The sequence below is a fragment of the Pelodiscus sinensis genome, chromosome 2, assembly GCF_052426305.1.
Source record: "Pelodiscus sinensis isolate ZL-2025 chromosome 2, ASM5242630v1, whole genome shotgun sequence".
Taxonomy (NCBI): Eukaryota; Metazoa; Chordata; order Testudines; family Trionychidae; genus Pelodiscus; species Pelodiscus sinensis.
In genome coordinates this window covers 215,639,049-215,658,880 of record NC_143053.1, presented here as the reverse complement: position 1 = coordinate 215,658,880, position 19,832 = coordinate 215,639,049, and the positions used below count along the sequence as shown (strand labels likewise).

Genomic DNA, 19,832 nt, shown 5'->3' with positions numbered 1-19,832 from the left:
TTGTGTAACTTTATCTAGCTGTTGTGTAAATCTCCTTATTTCTCCAGATATTTGCCTGTCTCAAGAGGATTTACTTGCCTCCTTCTTTTCATGGTGTTGACAAATCAGCACTATTTGTGCTTCCAAAGTATATAACTCATTAACTATGTGTATTCTTCACTGTCAATCACATATATATCACCACTGCTAACATCGTTTTAAGTGATCGTGATTCCTTTTCTTTTGGAAAGCAGTGTCATTCCTTGCCAATGGTTGCACATCTGGGTTTTTTGGGGGGTAGGGTGGGTGGAAGGATAATTTACAGATCACAGTTTTCTTCTACTTCTTCGGGTAAAGTTCCTTCTTGAAAACTACATTACAAAGTTTATGTATGTCACTAACATTTTCCATTTTAAACATTTCTACAGTGATCTTATCTTGGTTTTTTTTAGCTGCCTAATTGTTTCTTCTATTTCTGCTTCTGAAATTTCTACCAATGAGATCTTTAATTCTTCACTTTCTTTGTACCAGTCCTGGCTGTCAGTAATTTATGCTGTTATTTAGCTCTAATTTACCCCTATATGTCTTCTAAGAGTCCCGTAAGCAGTGGAAGTGTTGGTAATCCTACTAGACAATATTGACTTCCCAGGGTTCAGCAAATTCTCTGGTTCAGCACTGGACTGGTCTGCAGGTGCCCGATGAGAGAGGTTCAACCTCAATTAAATCCACATTGTTATATGCAGGGCTCGACAAATAATACAATTTACTCACCACGGGCGAGTAGATTGTAACCCGAAAGTGCCGGGTTTGGGCGATCTGCGCATGCGCAGATTGCCGGACAGTGCGGCTGGCAAGTGGGGCTCGCCGCAGTTCGGCGAGTCCTGGTTATATGCTTCTGAAAGTTGGTAAATGCTAGAAACTTACCAGTACACTCAAGGTATTCAATCTGAGATGCTTGCAAAGGATACTTAGTGTCTGCTGGCGCAATAAGGTAACCAATGCAGATGTGTTACAAATGACTGGCCAGCAGACTGAAGAGAGTTAATGATTGGAGTAAAAAAGTTGGAGTGATTGAGACCTGTTGTATAGATGTAAAAAAACTATTCCTAGACAGCCCCTTGATTGGATATTTCTTGATGGAAGGCTTGAAAGTAGAACAGCATACATAAGAAAATCATTGAGAAAGATGTTGTTGTCATAGATAAGGAGCAAGAAATATGACATTAGTTGATGTGAAGAGAAACTTAAGAGCAGTTTGGAAGTGGTCTGTCTTATATCATCTTTTTGGAACTGCCTGTTTATATGGCTCCTATATGGTAGCATCTGAGCAACTCTCAACCTTTTAATATGTTCCTTGTCACATCATCCCTGTGACATGTGAAGTACTGTTATGGTTTCTCAACTGGAGAACTGAGACAGAGCAAGGAATTGAACTAAGAATGTTATATCTTTGGTCAGTATATGCCTATCCACTGGCAAATCATTTGGCTTTGGAGCAGCTTGTCAGCCAAATTCCATAGTGTAAAGCTTCAGAGGCTATTTAGATATTCCAGTTACTAGTAAATAGCTTCCCTATGTTGCTTGTTGAAGGCAGGTGGTCTCTTTGTTTATTTGGATTTTTCTAGTATCTTGAAAACAGCTACTCCTCTGCGTATTTATCTCATTTTCTAGATCAAAGTGTCACTGTTACATTGTAAAAAAAATTGGGGATGCTTTGATGTAGAAAACAAAATGTTTCATTTAGTGCTAAGTATAAAGGAAAATCTGTAAAGGAAAAGCCAGACAGGACTAATGGCCCTTCAGCTAGTACAATGGACAGTGAATAGGCTTGGCGTTTCTAGGGATGCTCCACACTGCCTCAGACTCAGGGATGCTATAGAGCAAGATGTCCTGGTCACCTGATTAAGGATGTTAAAATGCAATTATCTGGCTCATTGTATAGCCAGATTTGTAGTCAATACAATTTGTATTGACTATACGGTTAATTAAGTGCCGTTCTGATTGGCCAAAAGGAGGGTAGCTCCAGGAGCCGATTTGAGCCAGGACTGCTCTTATACGTTGAACATGCCGAGGCGCAGTGATCAGCATGAACTGGGACTGCTTAGTCCCAGCTCGCGCTGAGTTCAGCAGCCCCTGTTTGCGGTGGACAATCCTGGCTGCTGTGTACAGGGTCTGGTGCCAGAGCAGCCCCTGCCTGCGGCCAGCCATGGCTGCCACAAACAGGGTTGCTTGGCAGCAAAAACCCCTGTCCACGCAGGGGCCCCAGTTTCGCAGCAGCATCCCCTATCGACTCCATGCAGCCTCTGATACAGGCTCCCCCCAGTACCGACTCCTGTTCTCTCCCCCCCCCCCCTTATATTTCAAAAGCAGAAGCCTGCAGTGGGAACCAATATGAGCAGGGACTCTCTTGTGCCATTTCCCCACTGTGCCTCTGCCTTCCCTGCCCCGGGAGAAACAGTGCTGGGGAGAACTTGCTTAAGCTGGTTCCCCCCCAGCACCGGTTCCTGCTCCTCCTCCCCCCCCCCCCCCGATAGAGGCAGCAAGTGGGGGGAAGTGACTACTCAAGTTGCTGTTCGACTACCCGATAAGCATTTGCTTATCGGATAGTTGACTACTCGCTTACATCTCTACACCTGATATTAACCTTCATCTTGGACTGCTGAACTGTTCCCCAGGGGGCTGGAGGAAAAGAAAGAGTTCCTGCCTTGTGGGAGTTCTAAACAAGGCAGGAGAGGAAAACAATGATGGTCTTCAGCTTGCTTTACCTCTGCTACCCCACCTCAAAAAATGCTTGGAAACAGGGATTATAATAGAGGGAGAAGAATGGATAGATCCAGGCTAAGAGTTACCTGGCCTATGAAGAACTCTATCTGAATAATATCATGGGTGAGAAGTTATTATTTGCAACCAGTGCCTTTACTGAATCTAGCTTAGTTTGCATGCTTTGTATTATTTTCTTAGTAATCTGCTTTGTTCTGTCAGCTACCCCTTTGACCACTTAAAATGCATCTTTTCATAGTTAATAAACTTATTTCTGTTTTATAAAATAGCCCAGTTTGTGTCATTTCTAATTAAGGAGGAAGGGAGAGGCTGTACATACTTTCCTTCACATTGAGGAAAGAGGCAAACTTCATATAACTTTCGGTTTGTACCCCCAAGGGGGTAGCCTTCTGGGTGCTGTAGCAGTTCCCTTAAGCTGAGTCCTTCCAGAGCTGATTTCAGTGTCTTCTGCAGCTACTTTGTGTCCCTGCCTATGTGCTTTGCTGGAGGAGGCTTAAGAGCAGGGCTTAGCAAAAGTGGACCGAGACTGACACAGATGGTGGGTTTAGTTCAGGGTTCGGCAACCTTTTCAAACCAAAAAGCCAAACTACATCAAAATGCAGAACAAGTGGTCAACAAAGAGCTAGTATAAGAGTGCCCATTTGCATGACTGAAAATATACAACTTAATATTATTGTATTGTAATAATTAATATTATTATTATTGACATGATAGTTAATAATAGAATGAATGAAACATTGTACTTGCATACTTTATTTAATGGGACTGCTGCTGCAGCTTTTCGCACATTTCTTTGATGTTTACGTCATATCAAGTTACATTCAGATTCATGCACTCATTCAAGCTACATAAGCAATTAAGTGTTTTTAAAATTTTTCATTTTTCATTTTAATTTAAAAAGTTGCGTGTATTTTGGGAATGACAAAAGAGCCATGTTTGGTTACATACTGAGCCATAGGTTGCAGACCCCTGGTTTAGTGGTATGTTAAGCAGCTCAGTTGGCATCCCAGGGGCCCCAAACCATCACAGGCAGTCCCTGACTTATGAACGGATTATGTTCCGAACACCTGGTCGTAACTCAATTTAGTCGTAAGTCGGAAATACCCTTAAATGTGCTGTCCGTGCAGTTTGAAAAACTTGACATACATGGTTCTCAACTCGAAAATATTATAATGGGGTTAATGGGAAGTTGGTCGTAAGTACGCATGGTCGTAAGTCAGTGTGTTTGTAAGTCAGGGAGTGGCTGTAATAAAAGATATTCCTGGTGTGTTTTTCCAAAAAGGGCTGCTGCTTTCTAAACGCAGAAATATTAGTACAGCATGATCTGAAATGAAAATGATGTTTTGCTATTTAAATGATATACTTAGGTTTGGTAAAATTCCAGCATGACCTACAACTTAGCAACACTATTTGTATACACTGCATTTCCAGAAGCTAATGTGGAAGAAGTTGCTAGGGTAATAAATTTTGTGTGTCTAACCTACTTGCCGTCTTTGTCTTAAGAAAACATTTGGAGACTAACAGAAGCAGTCAATTGAAATATATGTTTTAAAGTGGCTTAGAATGCAATCACATTCTGAAGAATAAAATAGCATTACTTTCTCCGTATTTTGCTAGACTTTGTCTGTCTCTGGAATCTTTAGACTCTCTCATACTTAATATGACCTGCTAAACCTACAAAGGCTTCCTCTAACCTAAAGGATAACTTCAGTATGTATCTCTGTTATGCAGAGTGGTGAGGAACAATAATCCTTTACATTTATCAATTACATTCTTGCTTCAGAGCTTGGGTTAATTTATATCTATTGTGAGAAATAATCAGATTGCTCAACTTTCCATGCATCAGATGTACATGACGCAGGCTCAGATAATTTGTAAAAATGATAGAGGAAGATGCTTAAAAAGACGTAGCATTAATATTTTGTATGTGTTGAAGTTTTTTAAAACTTCATTTTCAAGTATCAGTATTTCTGATGATGTTATTACTTGGAGTAAACCAGTGAAATAAAACCAGGCTTCTTATGGGATCACTATAAAATTAAGTCTAAAATAACTAATGTGACATATATCTACACATGCTCTAGTTATGAAAATGTGGATCCGCACCTGATCTACATCCACTAGAAACAACATGTAACCGCTCTGCAACCTGGCTCCTCCTTTTTATGTATATCCACATTTGTAGCACCTCGGCAACAGCGAGCCATCTCATAGTGCTTGCTCTGAGGAGGACTGTCTGTGTGTACGTCGGGGTGCTCCTGTGGAGGAGCGTGGCTGGGGCAGGGTGCTTATCCTGCTTTGCCCTGCCCGGCGATTACCAGGGAGCAGGCTCGGGGCGCTCCTGGTGAAGAGCATGTCTGGGGCATAGGTGCTTGTCTCGCTTTGCACTGCCATGTGCTCCTACCACAGAGCTTGTCCTGCTCTTCCCTGCTCTCGGGGGCTTACCGGGGAGTGGTGTTGGGTGTTCCTGCTACAAAGCTTGTCCCACTCTGCCCTACCAAGTGCTCCTAACTGGCAGCTTCTCCCACTCTGCCCCACTCCCCATCACTTACTGGAGTGTTCCTGGCAAGGAGTGTGGCCAGGGAGCAGGTAATTGTCATGCTCTTCACCGCCGCGTGCCCCTAACGGAGAGCAGGACAAGCACTTACACCCTGGCCATGCTCCTCAGTCAGTGACAGGAAGTGGGGCAGAGCGGGAGAAGTTCCCCATTAGAAGTGCTTTGTTGGGCAGAGGGGGGTAAGCACCCATGCCCCAAGCCTGCTCCTTGGTAAGCTGGGCAGAGTGAAGCAAGGTCTGAGGTAAGGAGCGCTGGGTGGAGCAGAGCAGGACAAGCACCTGTAGCCCGGCCATACTTCTTGCTGGGAGCGTCTCGATCCTTTTAGTACCCATATCCACTCCATATCCATAAAAATGAATGATGGACAGTCACATCTGCAGATGCAGATATAGTGTCCATACTGTGGATTTGCAGGGCTCTACTTATAGTGAAGTGCATCAAGAAACATGTATTGTAGCATTTGGTAAAGAGATAAATGTACTGACAGAAGTACTGTATGTTAAGTTTTTATTTCAGATGTTAATTGAATCAACCGTTATAAAGAAATGGTCTCTTGCTGCCTACAACAATGTTCAGAAGTAATCTACTACTGCATTCCTTGGGGAAATATTTAGAATGTTTACCACAGTCTCGTATTTCTACTCTTGTGATGATCAGCTGCCTTTTGCTGATTATACTATTTTCAGGCACCAAGTACTAAATCTTCTGGACTGGCAGACTTCCAAACTAAGAGCTCTGTATGCTACCGCTAAACCGTGTTCAAGTTACAGTCATATATCAAACTTTACATGAGTGTAAAGGCTTGGAATTGGGATTACTCTTGTATTTTATATTACATTAATTTTCTCCAAATTTCAGTTAGCGGTTACTTCATTTCTCACTAATCTTGGCTTTTGGAATGTAATGGGGGTGCTTAGAATGTGGGAATGCTATACAAAACTCAGTGAACAAAAATAAAACTCTGACTAATGCGGGGCGAATCAGTTAATTATAATAGAATATTATTGCAGAATAGGTTTGTTATGGTAGACTTATCTTTCAAGACTGTAAGAGTATGTGATCAGCAATTTTTCTTAAGCCTTGAAACTGAAGAACCAGGACATTCAAGTTAACATTGATATGCTGATACTTTTACTCCTGCAAATTTGTTTAGGGCAAATTCTGTACCTTGGGAAAAACATGTATTAGTATTTTCCCCAGAGTCTCTCTCCCCTCTTATCCTTCAAGCATTTATATCTAATCTTGAAACATATGTAGATTAATAACATTAATAATAAATTTGACCCTTTAGAAGTAGTGTATGGATTGCATTTCTTCATATTAGCAGAAAAGATTGGCACAGATGTAGTGCTTAAAGAGAGCTTGGAAGGAAAAGAATAAGTCCTGAGTTTTAAAGCAGTTTAGCAGCTTCTCAGCGGCACCGGTTTGGCAATCTCCACGAAACAGATGCCCTTCACTGGCTGCGTGAGAACTTCATCATATCCTATCATATATTGGTCCCCACACCCACAGGTGAGGAATACTTGGGGAACAGATGTATAGCATAGACTTCATATACAGTCACTCCTCAGACTCCACAGCTCAGTCCACAACAAGGGTGTAATTTTGTAGTAGTAGAGAGAAGAATATCAGTCCAGTGATGCCATCAAGTCATCTCCTGTAATGTCCAACATCATCGCTGATAATCTAGAGAAACCTTTCAGTACCCTACCTCAGGAAGTACCCAAACAGCTTCTTTTGATCTGCACAAAACCCGGTTTAATCACAGTTGACTGTGTTCAGTCAAGACTTCTATTTAACAGTTTCATTTAATTTGTGGAGCTAAGCCCCTCATTAGGGTGTTGACTGCTAGTCACATTGTGTAGGTGTTTTTACATCTTTGCAAACTTCACAATCCCTACAAAGTGGTATTATTCTCCATCCAAAGAGAATCTCTCAGGGTTTGTCTACACATCAAAGTTAATTCGAAATAACAGCCGTTATTTCGAATTAACTTTAATAGCGGCTACACAGGCAAACCGCTATTTTGAAATACATTTGAAATAGCGGGACGTTTAATTCGAATTAGTTAAACCTCATTCTACGAGGAATAATACCAAATTTGAAATAGCTAATGCAAAATAAGCGCGGTGTAGACGCTTATTTCAAAATAGGGGGCCTACAGCCCTTCCTAGGGAGCCCTGGTGGCCACTCTGGGCCAAACCAGGAAAACTCCTCTCCTCACCCCCAGCCCGGAGCCCTTAAAGGGGTAGACTCTGGCCGCGCTGCATGTGCCAGCTACAAGCCTGCCAGCCCAGAGCCAGCAGTCACTGCCCCTGGCCCAGTGGCCCCAATATGCGCCAGGCAGCCAGATCCAACCAGCCCTCCACCGCCCAGTCCTCCAGCTCCCAGGAGCCAGTCACGGGCCGGAGAAGGCGGGTGCCATCCTGGACTAATGCGGAGATCATGAACCTCATTGAGGTTTGAGGGGAGGCCTCCACCGTCCATGATTTCCGCACTAGACAGAGGAACGTGGCCGTCTACAGCCGCATAGCTGCCACCGTGGCCACAAAAGGCCACATGCGCACCCAAGAACAGGTGCACATGAAAATTAAAGAATTGTGGCAGGGTTATGCCAGGGCCACAAGGGGCAGCTCCCCAGAAGGGGCACACACCTGCCCCTTATTGAGGCCCTGGACAGCATCCTGGGGGGCGGGATGGTCTGTGCCAGCATAGAGGGCAGCGAGCCGGGAGCAGAGGGCCCTGACGAGGACATGGAGAAGGAGCCTTCACGGAGCATTCCCCGCCGCCAGGACCCCCGGGCCGTCCCAGCAGCCGACTCACCAGGGTCATCCGGAGAGGCCACCACATGTGAGTGCCATCACTGTCCCCTTACGGGGGAGGAGGGCAGAGGCAGGGAGGGAGACCAGGGACCGTGCACGTGGGGCTTGCTTACCACTGATCATGCAGCAACCTGTGCACGTGCGAGCATGTGCCATGCCACCACTGGGCAGGTGGCTCCAGCTGGCTGCCACACAGGGGCCTTGGTCTGTTAGCCACACGTGCATGTGAAGAGACATGACGTGCTCCTGATCCTGGGGCGGGTCTCCACACTCTCCACTCTGGGGCGGGACACTGCAGGATGCCCCCCTTTCATGATCCCCCTCTACACAGAGGTAGGGAACATCTCCTCCCCACCTCAGCCGCACTATACACAGCATAGGGGCAAGGGTGCGGTCTCGGGGCAGCTGCTACTCCCGGGATTAGCTGGACAATCTGACCATGGCCTCTTCACAAGCACATCGTCTCTGATGGTGCAGGGAATGGTCATCCTCACCTTGCAGAGGGGGGCTGGGCTTCATCCACTGTGTCCCCAGGAAGAACTGACCACTTATTTTCTTTCTCCACAGCCGCACCAGCTGCACGTGCAGGGCACCCCACCCCACCCGGGACATGCTCCCACACATGAGGGCTCTGCAGGAGAACCAGCCGAACACTGCAGGGGTTACTGAGAGCAGTACCTGGGGGCACTGCGAACCCTGCACTGCACCCTCGACCGCTCGGTGGAACTAGATTTGGAGCTCCGGTGGGAGCTGCTTGCCCAGGGTCGTGCCATCTGTGCCCATCGGCAGACCCTGGTGCAGAGCGTGCTGCCTCGTGCCGCTCCAGCACTTGCTGCCTCCCCAGCTCCTGCTCCTCCTCCCACTCCTTCTCCCCCTCCCACTTTTTCCTCCTCACCCTCCACACTCCCCACCTCACCCTCCACAGCCTCCTCCCCATCCCCCCGGGGATGCTGAGGCCCCGCATCCGCAGTGCTGGGAGAAAGTTGGCCCAGTGAGACCCCCTACCCTTGAGTTTCCCCTCCCCCTCCTTACCCTCGCTTCCAGCTCCCTCCTCCCAGGTTTCCCCCTTCCCTCTCCCACCTCCTTTCCCCAGTCTCCCCAGATTTTCATCCCCTCCTCCCCCAGTTTTGTTAAATAAAGACCGTTAGTTTAAGAAAAAACATGTTTTTTATTTTACATTAGGTGGGAGGAGGAGGGGTTAGTGGAAGGTCGTGAGGGTGGAATGAGGCAAAAGCCTCCAGTGGGGTAGACCAGGGAGGTTCTTAGTGCTCCTCAGGGTGGAAGCTCTCCCGCAAGACCTCCCATAGCCTGACAGCCCCCCGATGGGCCTCCCAGCTGGCAGCTGTGCAGGGCTACGTGTGCAGGCCAGCCAAGTGGTCGGCCTCTGCCATCCTGGCTGGCAAGAAAGCCTCCCCCTTCTGCTCATAAAAGTTGTGCAGCACACAGCACACTGTCACCACTTGTGGAATATTCCACTCGGAGAAGTCGAGGCGGGTGAGGAGGCATCTAAAATGGGCCTTCAGCCGGCCGAAGGCACCTTCCACCACGATGTGGGCCCTGCTGATGTGACAGTTGGGGAAGAAGGTCCCAATGTGCAGCCTCTGACACACGGAGGAGTTGCAGTAAACCTGCGTGTCGTGTGCTTTTCCAGACCAGCCCACATTAACGTCCACGAACCCTCCCCGGTAGTCAGACAAAGCCTGCAGGATGACTGAGAAGTATCCTTTCCAGTTTATGTAGGGGGAGGCCTGGTGTTCCTGGGCACGGATGGGAATGTGCATCCCATCAGTTGTCCCCCCGCAGTTGGGGAAGCCCAGGGCGCCAAACCCCTCAATGACTGTGTCCACATCGGTGAGGTGGATGACTCTGTGGAGCAGTACTCTATTGATGGCCTTGACCTGCAGAGGGATGCAGAAAACCACTGAGAGTCACTGGGGTGCCAGGGTGGCTGTGAGAGTGCTCTTTCCCCACCACTGCCCCGCGCCCCCACACTTCAGGAGAAAGGCCCCCCCCCCTTGCAATCCACCGCAGGCAGTCCGAAGTGCTGCTGGGACAGAACAAACCCTCCTATAGAGAGGACTTGCAGCCCCTCCCCCCCTTTTCTCTGAGGCAGCCCAGCCACTCCTTGCTCCCTCCCCTTTCCCTGGCACAATGGCCGGAGACTGCCATACCTGCATGAGCACTGCTCCGATGGTGGATTTCCCCATGCCGAACTGGTTGCCGACAGATCGGTAGCTATCCAGCATGGAGAGCTTCCATAGGGTGATGGCCACATGCTTGTGGAGGGGAATGGCGGGCTTCGTACATGTCCTGTAGCCGCAGAGCAGGGGCGAGCCACTCACAGAGCTCGAGGAAGGTGTCCTCCTTCATCCTGAAGTTCTGGGTCCACTGTTGGTCTCCCCAGCGCTCCAGGATGATGTGGTCCCACCAGTCGGTACTGGTGTCCAGTCACTAGATGCGGCGGGGCATGCTGCTTCTCCACGGCTCCCAGGACAGTCTGGAAGAGGACCTGGGGGTTGGTCTGCTGCAGATTGTGCCAGGCAGTCTCCAGCACTTGCTACCAGGCTTGCAGCAAAATATCCAAAAGAAGCACCAGAGTGCCCAGGGCGGCTCCGGCTCCATGGTGCCAAGTGTTGTGGTGTACCGAGAGAGGACAACCAAGCAGGCAGAGAGAAAAATGCTTTGCTGTCCCTCAGTGAGGTAGGTAGGCAAGCAAGCAGAGAAAGCTGAGAACCGGCTGTCCAAGGGGGTTCCTTTAAGCACAAGCCTCGGACAGCATACACACAAAGCAACTATTGACCTGATGCCCTGTCGGAACTGGTTTCAGCTGCCCTTAAATGCGATTCAGAATCCAGTCAGTGTGGACACACTATTTCAATTTAGCAAAAAGCTATTTCAAAATGCATTTTGTGTATAGATGCGTTATTTCGAAATAACTTATTTCGAATTAAGATATTTCGGAACAACGCTGTAGTGCAGACATACCCTCATTGTTTTAGATGTTACAGTTTTATTTGAAAAACTAAATAGACATAGAAACTAAAAGCAAGTAGTACATGGAGTGAATAGCTTGTCAGAGGAAGTGAACCTTGTGTATGGTTACCAGGTTTCCAGTTCTCTGAAAGAGGACATTGCTGAAAGAGGGGGAGCTGGAAGGGGAATACCATTGGTGGGGGGTGCTGTAGGTGTGACTGTGTATTGGGGGAGATTTGAGAGTGCTGCAGGTGGTACCAAGGGTGCTGGAGAGGTATGTGTATTGAAAATGGGTATTTGGGGACTGGTGTAAGGGTGTGTTTACTGGGAGTGGGTAGTTGGGCGGAGTGCTGGAGGAGTACCTGAAGGTGTTATGGGGGTACTTTCCTCTCTGACTTATTTTGAATAAACTCATTGGTTGTCACTTGATTGTCTCAGTTTGGGCTCTAAATGATTAAAAACTGAAACACTTGAATTTTAGACTCTAGTCACCATGCACAAAAATTCTCAGCGGGCGTTCCTATTTGGAAAGTGCAGATGTCTGTGCTCATGAAGATGCACATGAACAAGTGGACATCGAATAGTGGCCCCACTGAAAATCAGTCTTTGTGCCAAAACAGCAGCAGAAAGGTATGCATTCATAAAGCATAGATCTGCAAAGCAAAGTAGTTAATTACATGTGCAGTGTTGTTTGCCTGCCATGCACTTTGTAGTAATATGCATATGCTTGTTTTTCAGAGACCTTAGATTGGGGGGGAGGGAACCTTGGGACTGGGGAGCCAAATGTGGTCCCCAACTTGTTTGGATCTGGTCCCCCAGGCTTATGCCTCACCCCACCCCTGCATTGGGGAGCCTGTGCTAGTTCTGCAGCCCCCCTGCTTCCCAACCATGAGGCTGGAACACACAAAATATACTAAGTTGGTCGTCCCCCCCGCAAGGCTCTGGTGTGTGAGGGGAGTGTGAGAAATGGCTTTCTCTTTCTCAGTCGGGTGCCACTTCAGTGAGGGTTTTTGGTGTGTGGCCCCTGACAGATTTTTTCTGTGGGCCGGTGGTCCCTGACTGAAAAAAGGCTTCTCATCTCTACCTTTTGTGCTTAATTTTTTATATGGATCCCCTCATTTGCTGAGATATTTATGAACACTTTACCCAGATCTTTCACTTTATGCCAGGTGAATGAATGTATAAATTGCTAGTAACACGTTTCTAAAAACTGTGAGCGAGTGTGTGTGTGTGTGTGTGTGTGTGTGTGTGTGTGTGTACACGTATGTGTACGTGTACTCTCTGGTCATGGAAAGAATTTGATCTGGATCTACTATTTTTTTCTTTAGAAAAACCATTCTTCAGAAAGTGGGAGTCCCTGTTGATTGCTATCCATACACCTAAGCTGTGTCTACGCTGGCCACTTATTCCGGAAAATCAGCCGCTTTTCCGGAATAACTTGCCAGCTGTCTACACTGGCCCCTTGAATTTCCAGAAAAGCACTGACGATCTACTGTAAAATCATCAGTGCTTTTCCGGAAAAACTATGCTGCTCCCGTTCGGGCAAAAGTCCTTTTCTGGAAAACTGTTCCGGAAAAGGGCCAGTATAGACAGCACAGATTTCTTTTCCGCAAAAAAGCCCCGATCGCAAAAATGACGATTGGGGCTTTTTTGCAGAAAAGCACGTCTACATTGGCACGGACGCTTTTCCGGAAAAAGTTCTTTTCCGGAAAAGCATCCTGCCAATGTAGACGCGCTTTTTCCGGAAATACTTGTAACGGAAAACTGTTCCGTTTTAAGTATTTCCGGAAAAGGGTGCCAGTGTAGACGTAGCCCTATAGTATATGTTTAGATCATTCACGCAAACTTGCAACCATATGATACATGCCCCTGGTTGATAGCTTGCCATATATTTTGGGAGGTTGTGGAGTGGCTAAAAATTGTAGACCTGCCAGTGAAAGTTTTTCACTATTCAGACTAGGAAACATGCTTTTCTTATTGCTTCTATTTAATATTTTTACTCCATTAGATGGCGAGAAATTCATAATTGGCCTGCTGCCAATCAGCAGTCATTTCCTCATTGGACAGAATGTTAACATTCTTCCTGAGCATGCACAGCGGAATCAGCCACTAAGTGGCAGATTCATATCTGAGACGTGGAGGTCTGATTCCCATTACTTTTAATGGAACTCTGGTGTCCAAATCTGCAGGGAGCTTCTAAAATCTCATCCTTGGAATTAGTTTTATATTACAACTCTGCCTCAACTCAACAACATTCAACTGTCCTTTTCTTATCCCTCATCTTGCTTTGAAGCTTGGAGATTTAGGCATCAACCTATGTACTTCAGAGAGAAGTGATACTTTGATATAAAAATTTCAACATAATTAATGGTGCATAATTGCATTGAGGATATTAAATAAGCAAGCTAAATATCCATGGACATTTAGGGATCCTGGATTAAATGCATTTGAGGGCATGACAGAGTTGCATCTCATTAAAAAAAGATCAAATAAAACACAGTACTTGAAATGAGGGTTTTTTTGCAAAACCATTAGATATATAAAATGACTATTAAAACACTTTGTTTTTCCAACTACTGTGCTTATATCTACATGAGAAAGTCCCACCGCTAAAGATTGTTAAATAAGGAGACATCAAGGCACAGTACATGCCTAATGTCAATTTCTGAACATTTTGGCTTGTTTTTAAAAAGGGTAGGGAGGAGAGAGATCCAAAACCAGATTTCTAGTGTTTACTGGTGTAAGAAAGAAAACTATCATCTTTGTATTTTTCTCTAGGTACCTTCTGGCATTTGCTGACAACTGGAACTTGCTGTTCATTCCTATTATAACCTATGAATATCAGTAGCCTAAATCCTGTAGACACTTGATCTCATGCTTAACTTTAGGCATGTAAGTCATTCCATTGTGGGAAGAGACTCATACCAACCATTAAATGTGCATAAATGCTTGATGGGTGATCTCCTTGGTTTGCTGGCATTTTGGGATTTCCCCTTGTGTTTGGTGTAAATCTAGGATTGAGGAGAGATTGAGTATATTTAATTTATAGGAAAGGGTCCAGGGTGATTAGGGAGTGGTTAGATAGGAACAGAGACATTATTTCTTGGCAAAGCAGTTCAAATTATTCCTCTTATAACCTAATGTCTGGAATTATTACTAATTATTTGTATTCCCATTGTCCCTAAGCGCACTATGGGAATACAAATAATAAATAATAATTTTTAACCAGGACCCTATTGTGCAAGCATTGTACAATAACAAAGAACTAAAATATTATCCCTGCCCCTGAAGAGTTTATAATCCTATGTATTAATTTCACAGTCCATACCCTGAAGAGAGTAACTGCATGGGGAAGCACCTAGCAAACTTTTAGGTCTTTTAGGGTAATTAATAACACAAACACATGAGAATGGCACTTAATAACCTAATGAAAAATTCAAGTAAAACAATTGACACAAACAGGAAGAGACAACATTTAGGACGATGCCCCAATTTTAAAATAAAAATAGTCAGTTAGGAAAAGTCTTTATTTTGGCTGTTTAAATAATATATTCCTAATTATCACTGTGGCACTTGTTTCAGATTAAATAGTAGCCAAATTATCTTTTCACATCCTTGCAATATAATTTAATTCTATCCCTACAGCTCCATCATTTGCTTGTCACTCATTTTCTCAGATTAAATGAATAAAGTAGCTTTTTGTGTTTATATGCTTCTATTAGCAAACATGGCATAAACAGATATGCATTTAGAATAATTATAGTAACTAATCATTATTCTGTGCAAGAAAATAACAAGATAACTTGGTTTAGTCCAGTGATCTGAAAATTGGAATCTGACAAGAGTAACTTGACTTTATTTTGTCTATCTCATATTTGTATAAACTATTAGTTGAAGTCACAACATGTACAATAGAACTTCAGAGTTACAATCAACATGAAAGTACACAAACAGGCAGCAACACAGACCTCACCCTCTAAAAAGGCAAATAACAGTACTAAATATAACTAAAAATATAAAAGGAAAGGAGCATTTTTCAGCATAGTAAAGTTTAAAAGCTGTATTAAGTCAATGTTCAGTTATTAACTTTTGAAATACCAATCATTACATTTTCTTCAGAGTTACAAACAAATTTCCCTTCCCAAGATGTTTGCAACTCTGGGATTCTACTCTAATGCCATGGACCCGAGTTAGTGTTCAGTATGGAAAGTGATAGGTGATGGGGAGCATATTGCAAGTATTTAAAAATAAGCTGTACTGCTAGGTTAAATATGTTATTCATGAATCTGCCCCAGAAAATTATATCTAGAAAGGCTTCAAAGGTGCTCAAAGGGAATGTCTTTCTATACTAATCCATGTTGATCATCATGTGCAATACAGCACATAAACCAGAGTTTGACTGCTGAACCCAAATTTGACTTTGTCGGGTCCAAATATCTGATGCATTTTTTGAGGTTATGTTCTCACACAAGTAGTACCTGTACCACTTAACATCTTCTATGCTCTGACATTCACACACTAATCACAGAGAAAGGAGGAGACAACAGAGTTATTTTAAATACACTCTGATGCTCCATGCTACTTTATTTTATATTATACTTGCATGCCAAGGTATAGGCGGCTTAGTATTACCTAAGATAGGACACTCAATCTTTATTACATTTGTCCTCACATTTTATGACCTTGAGGATTTGAAAGGAGCAAAAAACACCTGGTGCACGATTGTAGGCTTTCTCTGTTCTTTTAGTCATCTTTGCGTAAATATTTGATAGTATGATAGAGCTCTTTGTGTTTTTTGGCTAATATTTCAGAGAAGTAGAGTTTCTTTAAATCTTTACAGCTGTTTTTTTAGTTAGACATTGATAGTACTTCTGAGGGTAGGACAGATATTCTTGACTGTCAGGAAACATTGCTTCAATACAAACATATAGATATCCTTGCAGTCTCTGAAAGGTGGTCTAAATTGGGAAGGAGGAAGGCAAAGGGATTTGATATTGATGTTTCTCTGTATTATAATGTTAACATTGGGTCAAAGTGTATTTTTAAAGAATTGCCTTGTTTGCACCTAGAGGATTAGATGAACATTTTTTGTACAGCCTCCAAAGAGATGCTAGGGACAGCTACAGGAACAGATAATCAAGATCCTTGCCTCAAAGAGTTTTCAAAAGTAGTGCCAAAATTCCTCACTGGGTATGGTATTTATCTAACCTTCATGACAAATTTATATTCCAGAAAATGAAGTGTTTGTTGAGTTGTTTTATTTTACTTTCTAGCCTTTTTAGTTGTGTTTGTATTCAGAAGGCTAAGAGTGTAAATCAAAGGGTTAGATACATTTTCAAATAATGTGCTGATGCAGTTAATTTTTGTAAGACATTTTCATTCTTCTTGACTCTAATAGTATTGACCATGCTCCTTCCTTTTAAAATCTTATACACTCAGCTTTTACTATTTCTTGTATCACTCACTGTAGCTTTATAATTTTTTGTTTGTTTTTTGTGTGTGGGGCCTGGTACACATCTCCAACATTCAGTAGTGATCTCACCTGGCTCCCTCTTTCTCTCTCTGCATCCTATCATCGGATGATCAGCTATCATTTTTACTCTTATTATTTATAGGTCTATTTCTCTACTCTACACATGGCTCCTTCTGTTACAATCTGCAGCTCTTTTTGTGTTTTTGACATCTCATAGATGTTGAGGCTTAGCTCTTGATCTCTGTCTTTAAAATTGCTGCTATCACCTTGGATATTAGCACCATCCTCTCAGTCACTTGGGTGCATAATCTGGGGCATGATTTGCAGTAGGAAATTAGGTCAATATAACTACATCACTCAGGGATCTGAAGAAGCCATGCCCCACATGGCAGTTTAACTGACCTAACCCTTGATGTAGCCAGCACTAGGCTGCTGGGAGAATCCTCCCATTGACCTAGATTATTTACGCCGATGGCAGAACCCCTCCCATGGAAGTAGGTAGTGTCTTCACTGAAGTGCTACAATGGTGCCATTCTTGCATTTCATCTCGTAACTGAATCTTGCCTCTTCCTCCTACACAAGGTCTCTAAAACTAAGTCTTTCTGCTCTGCTCACGTCATCAAAATTCTCTTAAACACTTGAATTTTTTCTTCCCTGGCCTTGACTACTGCAAGGTTGCCTCAAGAAGTCCACATACAGAGCAGTTGCTAAATATTTCACCTGGTTTGCTTCCCCTTTACCTTTCTGTCACTTTGGATCTCAAGGCCCTTCACTACATAGCCCTGCACTCTACTCAGCATACTAACTTCTAATACCCTTACATGACTAGTCTGATAGGAGCACAGTACTTTCCACAGGGCCTGTCTCTCTTGGTCAGAATGACCAGGGTGGTGTCTTCAAAGAGTTCTCAGTTCTTTGATAGCCCTCTTTAACCAAATCAGAATAGATAATTTCCCCTGAGGAGATGAGGTTTAGAGTAATTATATTAATTACTCCCTAGGAGATTTTTAATTTTCACTGGAAACTCCTGTAAATTACAACACAGCTAAAATAAAACACTAACCAATACACAGTGTTCCCTCTAAGCTGTGTGGTAGCACAGCTTCACAGGTGATCAGTCAGCCCTGAGCCTTTGACTGGGTGATGCTGATTAATTGATGCCACACAGCTTAGAGGGAACACTGCATATAACATTTATAAAATTGATAGAATATCCTCAAAGATATTCCATATAATATGTCACAACTTGTGTGTTGTGTGACTATCTCTAACTCTTTGTGTCTGCTAGAGGCTTTGGGTGGGGACTGTAGCTTTTGGGTGCTACCATAATATATTTCATAGTCAATATTATCGTATCAGCATTGATTACTCATGTAACTGATAAACTGAAATAGTAATTATGATGGGGTCATTTCCTGCAATATCTTTGGGAGATATTACTGCATTTAGTTTGTTTCATTATGGGCCAAGGACTGTATGTAATTCACGGAACAGGATGACCATAGCTTCTCCAGGAACCAATAACAGTGCCTCTCTTCCTTTTGTACTCTTTATTGGAGAAAAATAATTAGCTTTCGGAGATAATAGTGAACACAGTGGTTACTAGTAGGGTTACTTTACCATTTTATCTATGGCCCTAAAGTCTGGATGGGAATTTGAGTGGTTGTGTGCCTTATTCTCATTGCAATAATTGCACACACAGGTTTATTAGTTGGCATTACAGGCAGTCCCCGGGTTACGTACAAGATAGGGACTGTAGGTTTGTTCTTAAGTTGAATCTGTATGTAAGTTGGAACTGGCGTCCAGATTCAGTCACTGCTGAAACTGATCAGTTTCAACAGTGGCTGAATCTGGACGCCAGTTCTGACTTACATACAGATTCAACTTAAGAACCCCAGGCATCCCCAAGTCAGCTGCTGCTGAAACTGATCAGCGGCTGATTCCAGGAAGCCCGGGGCAGGGGCTTCCTGTAGTCAGCCACTGGTCAGTTTCAGCAGCGGCTGACTTGGGGACGCCTGGGGCAGAGCAGCTGGGGTGCTGCTGGGTTGCTCCAGTAGCGCTGCCGATCCTCGGCGCTACTGGACCAACCCAGCAGCACCCAAGCTGCTCTGCCCCAGGCGTCCTGATTCAGCCGCTGCTGAAATTGACCAGCAGTGGCTGAATCAGGATGCCTGGGGCAGAGCAGCTGGGGTGCTGCTGGGTTGGTCCAGTAGCTCCCAGAGCGGCGCTACGGGACCAACCGGCAGCGCCCCAGCTGCTGTACCACAGGCGTCCGGAGCAAAGCCGTGGAGCACGGGGGCAGCGGGACAGCCCAGACGCGCCGTGGCTGTCCTGCTGCCCTCGGGCTCCGCGGCTTTGCTCTGCTTTGCTCCCCTTCTCCCTGGCCTGCAGATTTGTCCCTCCCTGCCCGCATGCTCCGCCGCTTTGCTTCCTCTCCCTGGTCTGCTGGAGACCAGGGAGACGGGCCCCGTTCGTAACTGCGGATCCGACATAAGTCGGATCCGCGTAACTCGGGGACTGCCTGTATATGTCTGGTTTGAGTTCAGCCAGAATCACTCTCAGATTTCTACCTGTTTATAGTACATTTATGGGAGTATACAACTTGTAGATATATGTAAATGTTGTAGGATAGATAACTTACTCAACATTATAAGCTTGCATGGTAGGGAGGGAATCTTACAGAAGTGTGGGTTTTCAGTGGGTAGCTGTGACCAAACCACTAACTGGCAGAGACTCTCTTCAGTCTCCCTAGTAGTTCTAACGCATATACCCCAGTAGCAGGGCAAGTGTAGACTGTGGTCCAAGCTGCATATGTCTAGACCTAGGTGGGCTGAGAGATATCTCTGTTTGCATAGCCATCTTCATCTTGGGGATTCTGTTAGAATAAAGTGTGGCTCATGGTAGGTCCAGTCAGTCATAGCTGCCCTGTACTACAAAGACTATATTCATTTCCTTCCTTTTATTTGTTTATATTTTTGTGTTTGATAAAATTGCAGCTTTTTGCCTACATTATCCCTAACTTGCTATGTTACTTTAATCCCCTGTCTGGACACTCTGATTCACAATTAAAGTGGTCTTAATTAAATCTAGTTTAGTTCACATTGTGAATGAGATAAAATCAATTAAGGTTACAAATCCACTTTGAAAGATGATTTGGATTAGTTTTCTTGAGTGTCCCAGTTTAAGCAGGCCCTGAATTTTGCAATTAGATACCTGTATAACTATTTTCCTGTCTTGAGTCCGGTAC

At 44.4% G+C, this 19,832-nt stretch overlaps 1 protein-coding gene across 5 annotated transcripts in view; it reads left to right on the top strand.

Annotated features, from left to right (window-relative positions):
- VPS50 (VPS50 subunit of EARP/GARPII complex) overlaps positions 1-19,832 on the top strand; it is a 177,208-nt gene that overhangs the window by 138,459 nt on the left and 18,917 nt on the right. The gene's annotated exons all lie outside the window — the stretch shown is intronic.